Here is a 17,599-nt window from a genome sequence, read left to right as displayed (position 1 = left end):
AGACTGTCATCTGTGGATGATGGATTTTAGAGATAAATATTCACGTGCAGGTAGAGCCAAAGTCAGCATACAGTGAGTCGAAGGCCTGTCTCAGGGGATGTTATTATGAAGGTCAGGAACCACCAGGGAACCAATGAAGTCAGACTGCACCCATCCACTTATTTGGGAACATTTGTGGAGTTTCCAGATTCTGTAGAAGGGCCCACTCAACATCCACCTGAATTCCATTCTAGTCTGTCTTTCTAGCCTGTTCTAAAGGGGCTAGGAAGCAAAATGCTATAGTTTTGGACTCCCTCGCAGCCAGCTTCTGCTTTGGACCAGGTAAGGTGTCAGGCATAGGTAGGGACATTGTTGCTTTCGACACACATGGTGGTGGGGTTGTTCGGTTCTCCAGGATCTGAGCGCTGACTTACCTTTTGGTCTCTAGCATCATAAATACTGAGTGGTAGACAGCTGAATTATGGGTTCCCAAAGAAAAAAAAATCCTTCAATTCTCCTTGCTCAGTTGTTCCTGATAGAATATCTCTATGCTTTGATCCTAGGACTTCCATAAGATACTTTGTGCCCTATGATAATTTCTGTTTTGCTTTAACTGGATGAAGTGGGTTCTACTGTTTTCAGCTGACCCAGTGATGCTTTAGTATCAGGTTTGATTATAATCAAGAGGCCTTCACAGAAGAGGAAATATGTGGGTTGGGTTTGAAGGCAAAGAAGACATAGTTAGCATGAGAAGATGGAAGACAACATTGGTGGTTAACTATACCCAGTGGCCAGACAGGTAGTAATCTCAAATAGAGCACCTCTCAAAGGAAAAGCTTTGCTGAACTTAGAAGTTGATTCTGTATAGACTATGTTGTAAGAACTTTCTACAAAAAGTAGGTCCAAGTGAGCATTAGCATGAGATGGGAACTTGTTAGAAACTAAATACCAGGTTCTAGTCTCTCACCTACACAAAACCTGTGTTCTATAGTATTTCATCAGAAAGAATGGTGGATTAGGTACTTTACACTCTGCTGTGGACCCTAAAGAAAAAAAAAAAAAAAGAAAAGCTGACAAGACCAAACAGCGATGAAGACTCAAGCTTATACAATCTAGGCTGGTCTTTTTTTAAAGAAGCCTATAAAATTTGGGACACAAAATGAGCTATGCAAAGATTTGTATATTTAGAAGGAGCACATGTAAGCAAGGAACCTTGAAGATTACATTTCATCAGCATCATAAGAAACTGCCTCTGGCTCAAAGTTTTAAGTTTTCTGTGCAGAGAATTTCTATGACTGCTCTAAAAAATACTTTATTGCTTTTAGACACAGGGCTGATGCAAGCAAAAAATCAAACACAGAGACTGATCCCATGGTCTGTTTTAGTACAAGTGAGATCGAATCTAAGCACTGATTGAGAATGAATGAAAATTGAATAGTATAATCAGCCATGGTAAGAGTATTATACCTGATACGGGCAAATGCTACAAAAAAAAAAACCAGCTTCCTGCACCCCAGCCACCTGCCATTTGTCGAAGACTTACCACCAAACCACCCTCTTCCCATTAGGCTATGGATTTTGGGGAGCAAGCTCTGAGTTTGATTCATCTCTGTACCCTGGTACTTAAGATGATCCAGTCAGCATGGCTTGCTATGACAAACAATATACGACTCGTCCTTTCTTCCTTCCATTCTTTGCTAGAAGTCAGAAAAAAGTTTCCCCATTGGCTGGAGTGTTAGACATTGCCTATGAAATGGATGGTTTACTAAGATTCTATCAGAGCCAAGAAATAACAGCCTATCTCCCTGGGAAGTCACAGTGTGTTCACGTTCCTCTGTGAGTGAGGCCTTCCCTACAGTTATAGCACACTCCAGGGGAGGAAAAGGCAAGGAGGCATTTGCTAAGGTCAGCTTTAGCCTTTTGGCTGTGGGCTGCTCTGAGCAGACGGGACGGGTGGGGGGAATGGAGAAAGAGAGACAGGGAATGCTCTGCTGGCTGGTGCTCCCCACTGCTCTAGCTGCACTGCAGCTCTTTCAGGTTATAGAAGATGCCCTTCACATCCTTTAAGCTTTTAAAATGCTTTCACTTGTATTGGGATGAACACAAGTAAAATACGATGGTATATATATGATCAGTCTTTCAGGGAGCTCCTGGTCAAATAAATAACAACTAGAGTACAACAAAAACTATGGTAGCAGCAGGTACAGGGGACTGAGAGGGATATACAGGAGGATCCATTTCTCAGCCTCAAGTCTGGGTCAGGTGATACTTGAGGTGAGCCAGAAAAAGGAATTTGGAGCTAGCTCTGCTGACTGGTGATCATTCTGGGCAGTAGGTCTGTACATGTGAGAAGAGGGCACAACCCCTCTGGAAACTATTTAAATGTTTAATGACATAAAAGAAAAAGCAGGGAACAGCTCTTTACCCAAATATTTGTATCAAGAAGTTATGTACAACGGTAAAAATTTGGAAACAACTAATATCCAACAACAGGAAAATGGTTCAATATATCAGAGTTATATTTGATGTTTATGAAAAGTATAGAAACTTAGGAATATGATTATAACATTAAGTGATCAAAGCATGTTACAGGAATATGTTTTTAGGGTAATCTTCATGATGTAAAAGCATTTAAAAATCTAAGACTTGAAATAGCTCAATATCCAGTTGTGTCAGGTTGGGGACTGAGGAAGAGAATAAGATGTGGTTGACTTGACTTTCTTTTTTTCATCTTCACTTCTTTTTGGGGGGTGTTGTTGCTGTTTACAGCAACATTTCTGGTGGTTGGACATGTTTTAATTTTATAATAAGAAAATAAGCTTTGATAACCTTGGTATGGATTAAACCTCCCTGCTCTGATCCATCTTTTATTTTTATTTTATTTTTTGTGAAGGACAAATGCATGGATACCTGAGAAAGTGCTTTGTGCCCTATAGAGCTCTGTGAAAAAAGAACAGCCTCACATCTGCAGTTTTGCTTAGTTTTCCTAAAGTTCTGGTAGGAATATCTAAAAATACATACATATCACCACGGTACTTCTATTTTTGCTTTTTTTCTGGTTTATGACTTTTGTTATGGTTGCTTATTATTAGTTTGTTATGAAGAAAGGAAGTACTATTTTTTTTGAAGATTTTATTTATTATTTGATAGAGAGAGACAGAGAGAGCATGATTATGTGGAGAGGGAGAGAGAGAAAAGCAGACTCCCGGCTGACTAAGGGCTTGATCTGGGGACCCTGGGATCATGACTTGAGTTGAAGGCAGGCATTTAACTGACTGAGCTGCCCGAGTGTCCCGTATATGTATATATTTAATTACTGAAGCATGGGGTTACCTGGGTGGCTTGGTTGAGTGTCAGACTCTTGATTTCAGCTCAGGTCATGGTCTCAGGGTCTTGAGATGGAGCCCTTCATCAGGCTCCATTCTCAGTGTGGAACCTACTTGAGGTTCTCCCTCTTGCCCCTCTTCCACTTTCTCTTTCTCGCTCTAATAAATAAACAAATAAATAAAACCTTTAAAAAAACCAAAAGAATGATTGCCGTGCAAAGACCTGTACATATTTCATGTATACAACTGATGAGTTTGGGGTAAGTATATACCTGTGAAACTATTTATGGTTCCTCTTACTTTTCTGTCCTTTATTTTTCTGCCTTTATCTCTTGCTCCCAGCATTCATCATTAGCAACTTAAACAGCATTTGGTACTTACTCTGAGCAGGAAATGTGAGTGGCAAATGACTAAGTCATCGTCCTTGCCTTCTGAAACATGCAGCAGAGTGGGAAACACACAGCCTTTGAAGAAGGGACTCCTGGTCACTGACAGCTCTGTGAGGACTGGGCTACATACAATATTCTCTCTTTTCCAGAAGGCTCTCACGTATTACTCTTGCCCTGATACAGATCAGTAGTGGGATTTATTTGATCAAGGTCACAAATCTAGAAAATAGGGTGCTGGGATTTGAAATCTGTTACTTATATATCATAGATGCTCAGTTCAAATGAGCTAAAATAGTTGAGAAAGCTAGTATGGTCTCACCTGACTTGGACTCTTGCTGGTAGATTCAAGTCAGACAGGCAGATCCTGCAAGACTTCGCATCATGAGCGGCAGGTCAAATTTTATCAGAAGGTTATTTTTCCCAGGTACCCAAACATGGTCTCCTAGACTCCCTGATAATTAGCTGGGCTCCGTGGATCAGGAGATGCCTTCACCTTATTCCCACTTGAGGCCTTTGCCTCTCCAGTGACCTTATGATCTGCAATTTCACTGAAGAGAACCTGTGGCTCAGCAATGAAAAAAAATGGCTTCATCCCATTTTCTTTCCATTCTTCTCCTTCCTTTCCTGTTTCCCATGACCATCAAGTCCTATTCACAGGCTATCCTACTCCTTCTCAACATTTATTTCATTGTATACCATTTCATGATAATTAGATTCATTATTCAATTATTCAACATTTATTTCATTGTATACCATTTCATGATAATTAGATTCATTATTCAATTTTATTTTTCTGGATAAAGATTCAGTCTGCATGATCAGCTTTTCTCTAGACACTTTAGACAAATGCATTATCTTGTAACACTTTTTGGAAACTGTTTTCTACCCAGGCTTTGTGTTTGACCATCAGTGTTGATGATCCGTCCTTCTTCTTGGTACAACTTCTGTTTCCTGAAACTATGTGGTCAACACATAATTTTCTGTATCTACCCTTTCCTGCTTACACAGAGGAGAACACGTATCTATAATATCTATATATCTGTATCTACAGCTTTCTCAATCTATCTACCTATCCTCTAACTACCTGAAGCAGAACGCCTGTAGACATATGAAGATAAAGTTCCATGCTTCATAGAAGGGTATGGAGTGAATAGAAGGAAGAGAATTCTATATATGACAATGCCTAAAAGTGCATCTGACTGTGGTCCTGTACTTTAGGGACTCTAGCAAGATAGCAAGATAATTTGCTCTCTGCCTTCTCACTCTTCTCTACTTCTCCAACTAGCCCTACTAGAAGGAAAGACAGCTACTGGAAAACCTCATTTCATATACCACTAGCTCTGTGACCTGAAGAGCTAGGCCTCTTTTCTTCCAGTTCCAACCCAAACAATTCTAAGGAAAGATCCTTATCAGCTTTGCTTAAGTTACATGTTTGTCCCTGAATCCAAAACAGTGGTCAGGTGAATTGGGACCTGTGCTTGGCTGGCCAAGGTCGTGTGTCCTCCCTCGTCCCCTCTTGGTTGCCAGGGAATTAGAGTATTTTAATTGAGATTACAAGACAGGATGGGTGGAGAGAACAATATGCCAAAGGAAGCAAGACTTCTGAAAGTGAGACAAAAACATTTGCTGTCTGGTGTCACAAAGTTGAGTGTGCCTGATTTTTGAAACATAAGCAAATTGTATTTCCTCACACTGCACCCCCACCCCCAAGAGAAGAGGACTCTGATTGGAGGGCCTATGGGGGAGCTATTGATGAAAAACAAGGCAAACATTCTTCTGCTTCTTAAGAGATTTGAAATTCAGTTTTTCACTTACATGTTTTTTACTTCTAAAAAAACCCCAGTCACTTCACTGTAAGAGGGAGGGTTGAACAAACTAGTGGTCTATAAGGTTTCTTATAAAACATTTGTTGAACTGAGATCCTCTAGGTTTGGGAGCAGTTGTCAAGTTTGCTAGGTTGCCCAAAGGTATAATTTTGGGGACTGTTTTAGAGGTCATACCACTGATGTCAATGGCTACTTATTTTCTTAAACTTTTAAGGAATTTGGTGCCAATACCTGGGGCTTGAATGTCTTTCTCTTCATGTGTGGGTGAGACTGTGGGTTGCCAGCAACACTCTTCCTCAGGCCACCATCAGAAGAGACCATTGTATGGATTCCTAAAGGTTGCAATTTCGCTGAACTGGGAAGCTAACTGGAACCACGTGGATGGAGGGACTCCTGTTTTCTGTCTTTCTCATGAATTAAATGGTCTCTCCCTAGACACCTCTGTTTCTCTTCCTGTTTCTGCTCTATTTCCCTCTCATTTGTGGCTGGCCATTTCTCTCAATTGCCTCCACCTGGAATTTCACAGGGGACTTCTGTTATGGTTTTGGTAATTATTTTCTCTCTCTCTCTCAGTACTTTGCTCCAGGCTAACTCAAGGATCACTGACCATTGTACTGATGAATTTCTTGGGCCAGATTTGCTTCTTGTTCAATCAGAAGCCTCCCCTTATCAAAGACTCTGGCAGTGTTGTTTCCCCAAGCCAGGAACTGCAAGCAGGCCAGTAGTTGGAGCCAGAAGGGGCTGACACCATGAACAGTGTATTTAGCACACTGAACTAGAGAGAAAGCAGAAATCTGGGGACATGTTTTGCAGATCGAATGTCTGTGTAGCACAAAGCAGAAATCTGGAGCCTCTCTTCTTATGTAACTACTTAGGTTTCTTGGTCAGAATAAAGAAATACATATCTTTGCAAAACTTTACTCTCCTTCATTTTTTATTTCTTGGCTCCTTTATCCTTTGGAGAAGCACCCCAAATGCTTACAGAAACCCAGTTGACACCAAATTACAGGAAATAAAATTGGCCAGATTCCTTTGCAGAAACCTTACAATTAGAGGAACTCTAGGATTAGTTGATGGGATTTGTACTCCTCCCTTTATAGATGAGAACATAGTGGCCCAGAAAGGAGAAGTGGCCTACCCAAGGTCGCAGTCAATTAGTGTGAGTCAAATCCAGATCTGCTGACTCTTTGGGGTCCCTTGAAACTCACACCATGGGCATATTTGGAGGGTTGGATGGCATTGGTGAGGGAACAATCCTGGCTTGAGCTATTTGCATTTGGAAGACTCTCCTAGTCTTCTCTATTGACTCAGTTCTGGGACAAATTTCTTCCTGCTTTCTTTCAGCATAGGCTTGGGCCAGCTGCAGGTCCCCACTGCGAGGTGGCCACACAGAGCAGGTAGGCCAAGCATTTTCATTTCATAGTCCATTAGTTCTTGGCACAGTAACTTTTTTTTGTATCCTTGGCCTCCCAGGTCTTATATCACCTGCTAGGTTGGCGGAGGAGGCTACGGTCTGGGAATCTGATGCATAGATCCATTTAATAGGGCTCATTTGGCTGCTTAAAACTTTCCATTGGCTGCTGAGAACCTCACTCAGAGACACTCTGTCTTGGTTTTGATTTTTTGCCTCCCACAAGTCCTCGTTCACACGGTATTCTTCAAAGTGAGAAAGATACAGGGAGACAGAGGTAGACTGAGAGACAGGAAGGGAAGCAGAATTGGAGAAATAGGAGACAAAGAAACAGAATCTGTGAAACACAGAGGCCATGTGAAATGAGAGAGAGACAGCCAGGGAAAGGCAGGGAAGAAAACAACAAATCAGCAGTGAAGGGAAAAGAAGAAAGAGATATCTACGGGAGAAATGTAGAAGAGGAGGTGATGTTACAGAAATGGAATTGGGAGATTTTTTTTTTAAGATTTTTTTTTTTTATTTTTGGGGGGAGAGGCAGAAGGAGAGGGTGAGAGAATCTCAAAAAGACTCCCCATTGAGCCAGATGAAGGGTTCAATCTCACAACCCTGAGATCATGACCTGAGCCAAAACCAAGAGTCAGATGTTTAACCGACTGAGCCACCCAGGTGCCCCTGGAATTGAGAGATGCTAACCAAACTCTCTAACAGTGTCAATAGGAGATAAATTTCCCCATGGGTCATAATGAGCTAAACCTCAGAGCCAGTACCAGAACCCCAAATGTCTGGTTCTTTCTCTGGAATGCATTTAGTTCCTTCCAACCAAAGATGCCTAATAAATATTTATTAAGGAAATACATGAGAGCTGAGGTGATCAAGGGACTCCAGTCATATCAAATGGACCATGTTTAAAATTGGTAATAGTCTGGAGAAGAAGAGTTTCCAGAGAATAAGATCAGTGGCTTCAAATGTTTGAAGGGCAGTCATTTGGAATAATGATTAGATTGGATATGTGTGTGCTTTAAGAATCAAACCAGGACCAGTGGGTGAAAGCCATAGGTAGATAGACTTGGGATCAATACAAATAGTCTACACAATCAGAGAAGCACATTCCTCTTGTCTGGAGGCTTGTAAGAAACATCAGAACCACCAGTTCACAGGAATGTTACAGCTGGAATTGAAGCAGCAAAGTGCATGAAGGCAGATGGTTTTGTTGGGCAATTTCTACTTAATTCTGAAGACTTCTCATCAGTGACCATCAATGAATGGGTCATCCATGTGTCTCCTAAAATGGGATATGGAGGTGCCTGTGTGTGGATGCATGTATGTATTGGATTGTGTGTGGTCAATGTGGCAGCATCATGATTTCCTTCCTTTAACAGTTTTTGGTAGATTTTTACCAATGAGAGGAACATGGGCAAGATTTGAAAGGCAGAAATAAAAAGGAGGGCATTGTTTTCTGGAGATTGCAATAGTAGTATTTGCTGATTTTGCAGACCTTTGCAACTTCATAGCTATGGGCTAAAACACAGATTCCTGAGCCCCACTTAATACTATTAAATCAGAATGTTAAAGTTTGAAAATTACTTGGAAGGGAATAGTCAAGATCCAGAGTAGAAGTTCTGTTCTCTACAACTTCTATTTTTGAGGTCTGAGAGAAAAGGCAGCTCAAGAAGTGACGTGGAGAATACTGATGCATGCCAAATGCCTGAATTCTAGTGCAAGCTAATCATCAGTACTGACAAGAATCCCTCAGACACACATGTCAGGCTATGAGGCCTATCTCTGAATCCTAGATCCTCCCTTGATTTCCTCCATAAACTTGCACAAATTCCTTAACTTCTCTGATCCAGTTTTCTCTGTAAAGTGCAGGTAATAGTGTCCATCTTGTGGGATTGTTACCCCTATCCCATTTATTCATCCATCAAACATTTATAGAGCACTTATGATGTGCCAGGTCCTTCAGTCTAAATCACAAGGACCATTGCCTTTTCGTTTGATCTACCATAGGGTGGTTTTCAAGTTCAAATATAACAAGATTTATGTATTTCCAAATGCAATGCTATTCAGAATGATGACCATTACAGATTGTTCAGCACATTTTCACACCCCCTTTCTTTTGGAAATAGGCCTGAACCCTGAAACTCAGGGATGGGGACATGATTCGGCCTTGGCTAATCCTCAGGTACCATTCTTTTGGATGCAACGACTGGATTAGGGATGGGCAGGTGACTCAAGCAAGGAAGCCATCAGATATATTCTTGTTTGTTTGTTTGTTTTTTACTTTATTTGTGAGAGACACACAGAGAGAGGCAGAGACATAGGCAGAGGAAGAAGCAGGCTCCCTTTAGGGAGCTGATTGTGAGACTCGATCCCAGGACCCCAGGATCATGACCTGAGCCAAAGGTAGATGCTCAACCATTGAGCCACCCAAGCATCTCTCTCTGGGGTTGTTTTTTTTTTTTTTTTTTTTTTTTAAAGATTTTATTTATTTATTCATGATAGTCACAGAGAGAGAGAGAGAGGCAGAGACACAGGCAGAGGGAGAAGCAGGCTCCATGCACCGGGAGCCCGATGTGGGATTCGATCCCGGGTCTCCAGGATCGCGCCCTGGGCCAAAGGCAGGCGCCAAACCGCTGCACCACCCAGGGATCCCACTCTCTGGGGTTGTTATATGGACATTGGGAGAAAGATGTTTCCTTCTTCCTGGAGTTGCTAAGCTAGGAAGAAAGAAGTCTGGAATGCTGGTGCCATATTTTCACCACATAAAAAAAGCTGGACTGTAGGATGTGTTGGAGGAAAGGTCCTTCTCAGGACTCCTCTGTTGCCATGAGGAAGGAATTTCCTCCATATGTATACTTGGCCTTTCTCCACCCTCTACTCATTCTGCCCCAGGAAGCAAGACTGAGTCATGTGACTGGTAGGTGTGGGAAGAGTAACAGAGCAAAAGAAATCCTATATTGAGGATAATCTCTAACTCAGAGGCAGTTTCTTAAAAAGCATTTTCTAGTAAAAATCGATATGAAACTTTCAGAGACCAATTTAAATCTAAAAAATGAGTGTATTTTCACAATGAAGTAATTTTAATTCTAGGAATTTGTGTTTAAAAAATGAATGCATGAAATTACATATGCACGAAATTACCCTAAAATATTCAAAGACTTCCAAAATTAGATCTTGTGCAACACTGGAGTTTTCATTTTATACTTTGCTTAGTTTCTTTCTTACCTTTTTTATTTTTAATGATTTATTTATTTATTATTTGTTTGTTTATTTAGAGAACTAGAGTGAGAGCAGGGGGAGGGGAAGAGGAAGGGAGACAATCCCATGCAGCATCCCTGCCAAGTGCAGAGCCTGATACAGGGCTCTATCTCATGACCCTGAGATCATGACTTGAGCTGAAATCAAGAGTTGGATGCTTAACTGACTGAGCCACCCAGGTGCCCCAAAATGCAACCAAAATGTAAAGGTCTTTCAAATTATACAAAACTGCATTGATTACACAAATAAATAGTTCTGCTGAATTATTTTCCTTGCATATTAAATATTAGCTCATCAAAAAAACACAAGCTTCTATTTTGGTCACTCCCACTGTGTATATATCATTTTTTTTTAATTAAAAAAAAAAAGTCTTGTCCAAAAAAGCCTGTTGCACACCTGAAACTAATGTAATATTGAGTGTCAGCTTTACTTCCATTAAAAAATCAAACCTTGAAGAAATTGCAAATTTGTTGTTACAACGTCTAAAATGTAACATGGGGGACGCCTGGGTGGCTCAGCAGTGGGCTTCTGCCTTCGGCCCAAGGCATGATCCTGGAGTCCCAGGATCAAGCCCTGCATCAGGCTTCCTGCATGGAGGCTGCCTCTCCCTCTGCCTATGTCTCTGCCTCTCTCTCTGTCTCTCATGAGTAAATAGATAAAATCTTAAAAAAAAAAATGTAACATGGAATTGAAAAAAAAATCCATTATTTGGAAAAACTGGTTCAACTGCATGTGTATATATGAAATTATCTCTTCTTTAGGTTAGTTTTCAATATTTAGGTAATAGAGGGCATGGTATAAATTATCCTATAAATTTATAAAGCTGCTTTCTGAAAATGAGTTTTCAAATAGAATCATTTTATGTCTATCATTTTTTTAAATCAAAAATAAATATTTTAAGCCATTAAAAAAAAAAATCTTGCGTTAGATGAACACTCTCCAAGGGCAGAGGCCAGTCACTCCCTTCTTTCCTGCCTTTCTTCATCTGGGCTGGACCCAGCAGGCAAAAGCCCTGTTGTCTCTGCCTGCATTGTCTCAACTGGGTGAGTAAATCCACTTCATCCTAGCGTTTGTAGTCCTATTTGCCTTTCATACTAAGTGACATCCTCCCACCCAAACTTTGTTGGTAATAAAGGCAATATTTGGGTCTCCCATAGGGCATTTTCGGGTTTTGTTCTAATTCTCCACTTGTGCAGAATCTTAAGGAAGAAAGCAAGTTGCTACCTCTCAGAGACCCCTGTGGAATGAAGACAACTGGCAGCAAATAGAAATGAGACCAAGAACAAAGAGAGAGGAAGAAGGTCAGGCAAGTGCTGGAAGCTCACATTCCTGAGACTCATTTTTGTATTTTACGAGCTACCTGGGTGTCCTTCCTGGCCATGTCAGTCCCTGTATCTCATTTCACCTCCCTCCCCCCGCCCCTCACCATCTCAGCGGAAACCAAATCCTAGTCCTGAAACAGTTGCTATTCCCTCACGAGATAATGTCTGTTCCAGGTGGGGAAGATGAATGAAATTGGTTGGCCTTCTGGAGGAGCGCTCAATGAGCCTGGCTTTGGGGAGCAGGGGGCATGAGGAAGGTCTGCTCCTGGACTTGAGCTGTGTTTCTGTCTTCACAGTCTCTCCAATTTGGGAGGCTAGTGCGCTTGCCCTGTGAACACACGGCAGGTGCAAGTGTCACCTGTCCCTCTTTTTGCCATGCACTGGAAATTATGGCCTGAGGGGTTGGCCCAAGAAAATCTGATCCTCTGGCTCTTGCTGTTCCTGTGAGTGATAAAGTCCTTGGTCTGTGACTCAGGAGCCTCTTGCATTCCGTCAATGTCAGTGAGACTCTGTCGGGCTCACTGCTTCACCTGTAAATAGGATAGAGTCTCAGAGCCCTCCCAGTTGTTGACAATTCATTTTATATATTTACCAGAGAATAGCAGTAAAGTAGAGAAATAGAATTAAATTTCCAGGACTCTATTTATTAATACTAACTCTTGTAGATACCTTCACCTCTGGAAAAAAAGTGCTCTTTCAATGGTAATTGTAGGAAGAGTTGATTATGTGTCATTTGCTGGTCTATGATGGACCATGAAAGATACTGTCCTTTCTCCCTTTGAAATCATGCATGGTATCAGTTTCCAACACGGAGTAGCTACTAGACTCTAGGCTTTGTGTTAAAGGCTGTCATACATATGATGCAATCAATCACCACAGTAATACCGACATAGATGTTCATTCCTGAATTATAGATTTGGGCCATTGTGGAAGAGACTGAGGCTGGGAGGCCAGATGACTCTTCCCAGCTAGTGAGCAGCAAGGCTGGGACAGAAATTGAAGCTCCTCTGTCCCCAGAGCAAGTACTGTGTCTACTGCACACATGGCTTTCATATGGAGCATCATGATTCATTGGAAGCAACACGTGAGGTTCATCATGAGACAAGGGGCAGTCCAGGGGGTGCAGCTCTGGGTCTGCATTCCCCATCCAGCCACAGAAGCCTGTTTTCTCTTTTATATATTGAGATTCTACTTCTGAAGGACCATTGTGTAAACACCATGTACTCTAGACCTCTCATTGAATGAAGGTACAGCCTCTAGAATAAAGTCCCTGACTCAGAGGGCTGAGGAATTGATTTGGGAGCAAGGATGAGAATGACCTTCATCCTTCCATTCATCTACCTGGTAAACATTATGGAGTCCCCATGGTGTGCTGTTGGAAGAGACAAAGAAAGTAACACAGAGGTTACAAACTGATGAACCACATGTTGTTTGCTCTGTAGCTTTGTTTTCCCTGGGCCACAAGGGTGTTCCAAAAAAAAAAAAAAGTCAGTCTTTAAAACTAGACCAATTTTACATGAAAATACAGACGTCTGTATTTCTTTTGAGGAGTTGGAAACCTTGGCAGAGGTGGTTCTAGGTTCTCAGGTGACAGCAGTTGGCAGATGTGGAGTAGGGCTACCTGGGGGACTCTCAATTTCAGTGTTTCTTCCACATTCGATTGCTCCTCAGCATTTAGATCGAGTGTCAGCTACCACTTGTCATTACATGTATATGGTTCATTTTATCAAAGAGAACTTTTTCTATATACTTGGGTCTCTAGGAAGAGTGAAATCAAAGACAGTGTGAGGGCCACATGATTAAAAAAAACCAAAGCATACCAAATACACTTGACTTATGTAGGGTACCTGGCTGGCCCTGGCATTTGAATTCCTGGGAGTTGAAATAGGAACTGTGATTCCTGTTCTCTGAAACTTAGAATGGAGCAAAAGATGGAATTTGCCCCCAATTGTCTTTTCATTACCTGTCTGTGTTGCAAATGAAAGCAACAGGATGAAAGCCAAATTTTTGGTGGGTCGGGGGGCATCATCTCTTACACTCTGAGCCTCCTGCTCCAGCCCCTTCTCCTGCCGAGTTCCATCTCTGGTTTCATGTTCTGGCAAAATTGAACTGTTTCTAGGGGTCCCTCCCTAGGCAATACCTTAGTTCTTTTTAAAAAAGATTTTATTTATTTACTCATGAAAGACACAGAAAGAGAGGCAGAGACACAGGCAGATGGAGAAGCAGACTCCTCTCTGGGAGCCCGACATGGGTCTCAATCCCAGGACCCCAGGATCACGACCTGAGCCAAAGACAGATACTCAACCACTGAGCCACCCAGGTGTCCCAATACCTTGGTTCTTATTGAATGATGGTATTCATCTTTTAAGACTAAACAGAGGTGTTACCACCTGGAGGGAAACTGACTCTTTCTCTGTCTTAACTCTCCAAGCTCTGATTGTAGAGGACCTGTCCTTTCTACGCCCCTTGGAGGGGTTGGTTATTTCTCTGTAAAGAAATCTATTGTACAGGAAGGGAAAGGCATTAAGACTAGTTGGTAGGAAACAACAATGACAAAAAAGTTAAATTTATCATTCAGAAAGAGACTTTGGGAAATAGTCAAACTGAGGAAGAGCAGAATGGAGCCAGGAGAGAAATTGGTAGAACTTGGGGGATGCTTCACAGTCTTTTGAACCATAAAAGTGAGGGTGGTCAAGACTGCACCGCAATGGGGTCAGCACAGGTAAAGGTAGGATTCCCCCATAGAACTGCATTTTGTGTGTGCGTGTCACTATTTCACTCCCTGTTGCCCTGACTGTAAGAAGTCCACCTCCTGCAATGATACTACGTGAGCAAAAGGATAAAAAAGCAGTTGCAAATGAAATGACTGGGAAATCCAGGTGGAGACCCTGTGGTCTAATTCGGACTCTTGGGGGAAGGTCTGAGGAGAACTTTAGAAAGGTTGTAGCCTAAGAGTGAGATCAGAAATATGAGACTATGATTTATGTACCTACATTTTGAGGAGTGAGATGGGGGAGGGAAGGAAATCGATAAACTGCAGATCTGCTTTCAGTTCAGATTCTTTTTTACAAATTTTTAAAATTTAAATTCAATTTAATTATATAGTGCATTATTAGTTTCAGAGGTAGAGTTTAGTGATTCATCAGTTGCATACAACACCCAGTGCTCATCCCATCACATGCCCTCCTTCATGCCCATCACCCAGTTATCCTGTCCGCCCCCTACTGCCCCTCTAGTGACCCTCAGTGTATTCCCTAGACTTAAGAGTCTCTGTGATTTGTCTCCCTCTCTGCTTTCATCTTATTTTATAGTTCCTTCCCTTCCCCTATGATTCTGTTCAGATTCAGTGTTAATCCAAATTGTGTAGCTTAGCCATCCCACTAGCTTGGAAGGAAATGCCGGTCACCAATGATCCCCAGTAGGTGCTCGTTCTCCTGGGGCTCTGTATCAAAGGCGGGCAGGTTCTTATACGGATTGCTCAGCCCACCTTGGTCATCCCTGCCAAGGGTCAGACCTACCACAGAGTGAGAGGACCAGGGCTCTCCCTCCTATGGGGCTCTGATCCTTTACTGCTGGGGTAGAAACCTCTAAGTAAGTCATTACATGGGGCTGGAGAGAGAGAAAGAGTAAAACCTCTACAGGATCACGTTGGAAAAGGTGTTTTTAAATTACTTTTTGAGGGACACCTGGGTGGCTCAGCGGTTGAGCATGGCCTTCAGCTTAGGACGTGATCCCGAGACCTGGGATCAAATCCCACATCGGGCTTCCTCCATTGAGCCTGCTTCTCCCTCTCCCTCTGTCTCTGTGTCTCTCATGAATAAATAAATACAATCTTTAAAAAATAATAAAATTACGTTTTGGAAAAGTAATTAATTTATCCTTTGGCTCATTAAAAACATCAAGGAGACTCACTTTTCTCTCTAGAGGTTAAAATGAAATACATGCATACCGCAGTGCTTTAGAGCTGGTGAAGCCCTTTCATGCATTTGATTTTTACAAAAACCCTGGTAGAAGCACATTATTTTATAACTGGAGAGAGAAGCTGAAGGCAAATGTTACTTGACCCACTCCTACTGTGCTTCTTCTATCAGTGTTCTCCTTTTTTTTTTTTTCCACAGAAGTGATTGCAAATTTTCTCCATCTATCTCAAACCATTGACACCCTGTCTTCCTCCTCATGCTGCGCAATGGCCTTGTCTTCGCCTTTGGGAGACCTGCACATTTCCCATTGTCTGTGCTTCATTCCTTCCCTGAAGCATGGATGTGGGGAGGCCCCGGGCTTCTCTGTGCCCACCTGGTAAAATGAGGGCCAAAATAGTAGCTATTTTGTGGGGTTATTGTGATTAGATTAGTTAATCCAGATAAATTCCCCTGTAGTTAGAATGGCATGCTAATTCTTCTTTATGGAGATATGATTTGCATACAGTACAGTGAATGATAATTCTGACAGATGTATGTGCCCAGGTCACCATCACCCAAATATCAAGATGAAGAATGTTTCTTATCACTATAGAAGATTCATTTATGCCCCCTTTAAAGTCAATTTCCACGTGCGACCCCCCCACCCCCCGCCGCCCCTTTCCTAACCTGGTTCCCAGACTGCTGCGGACACCTGCCATTCTGCTTTCTATCACATAGACTAGTTGTGTCTGTTCATGAACTTCCTGTACGTGGAATCATACAGCGTACCATCTTCTCCATCTGGTTTCTTTTACTTCAATGTAATCATTGTAAGATTTATCCACATTGCTGCATGGAGCAGTGGTGCATCCTTTTTAATTGCCCAGCGGTATTTTTTACTATGGATATACTAACGCTTATTTCCCCACTTTGCTGGCAGATATTTAGATTATTTTCAGGTTTTGGCTATCATGAACAATGTGGCTGTGGACACTCTTGAACAGGTCTTCTTTTTTTTGGGGGGGTGGGGGAACATGTTCACTCATTTCTCTTGCGTGTATCCCCAGGAGAGGAACCGCTGGACAGAAGGTAAGGGTCTGAATCCACGAGGGTTGCTCTAACAAAGTGCCCCGGACTGGGTGGCTTATAAACAAGAAAAACTTTAGGTCTCAGTACTGGAGGCAGGAAGTCTGAGAGCAGGGTGCCAGCATGGTTGGGGGCTGGTGAGAGCCCTCTCACATGCTGCAGACTACCAACACCTCGGGGTCCTCACAGGACAGAAAGAGAGGGAGCTCTCTGGGGTCCTGTGCATCGGGGCGCCAACCTCCCCACCTCCTCAACTCCCCACCTCCCAGAGGCTCCACCTCCAAATGCCACCATCCTGGGGATTAGGTTTCCACAGAAGAGATTTGGGGGATACAGAAATTCAGGCTACAGCAGAACGTGTATGTTTCACTTCATTGGACATTTCCAAACGGCTTTCTAAAGTGGTGGCCCTCAACTGGCTTTAGCCATGATTAGTCACCCTTCCTTTCTTCTCTTCCTTTCTCATTCCCCCCAACAGTGGAGAGAATACCTCTCCCTTTTGTGGTCATTCCTGTTTCCCCAATATTCCACCTCCCAAATTCCTTGGGACTTCCCCTTCAGAGAATCATAGGTTCTCTCGCTTTCTTTCATCTTCAGTTTCCCTTCCACTGACCCCTATCATTAGCATTTAAACACAGGGAAGTCCTCTCTATTTAAAAAAAGTAAATAAGCAAACTTCCTTCCCTTCACTCCCCCCTCCAGCTTTTCCTCTGTCCTACTCCTTGTCTCTTCTGCAGTGTCTCTGGGATTTGGTGTCACCTGGGAGTGAGGAAGTAGGGCAGCCAGACCTCTAGAAAGAACTGTTTGCTATGTCACTGCCTCAGCCATTTATCACCAACCGAAGCTACTGTGATTGGGTTTATCTTTGGCTACTTCTCCGAAAGCTCCCTTTCCAGGGGAAGCAGTGACTCCTGCGGGTACTACGTCTCCATCTTTAATCAACATTGATGGTGATGATCATCTTCTCCTGGCTTATTGACAACTCAGCTTTCTTCCCACTAGACTCTTCCTCCCTCCTCCTCCTCCCCCCTCCTCCTCTCCCTTCTCCTCCCCCTCCTCTTCCTCCTCCTCCCCTCTTGAACAGGTCTTTTTTTTTTTTTTTG

The sequence above is a fragment of the Canis lupus genome, chromosome 13 (assembly GCF_003254725.2).
Source record: "Canis lupus dingo isolate Sandy chromosome 13, ASM325472v2, whole genome shotgun sequence".
In the NCBI taxonomy this organism is placed as follows: Eukaryota; Metazoa; Chordata; class Mammalia; order Carnivora; family Canidae; genus Canis; species Canis lupus.
Note: the sequence above shows the minus strand (reverse complement) of the source record.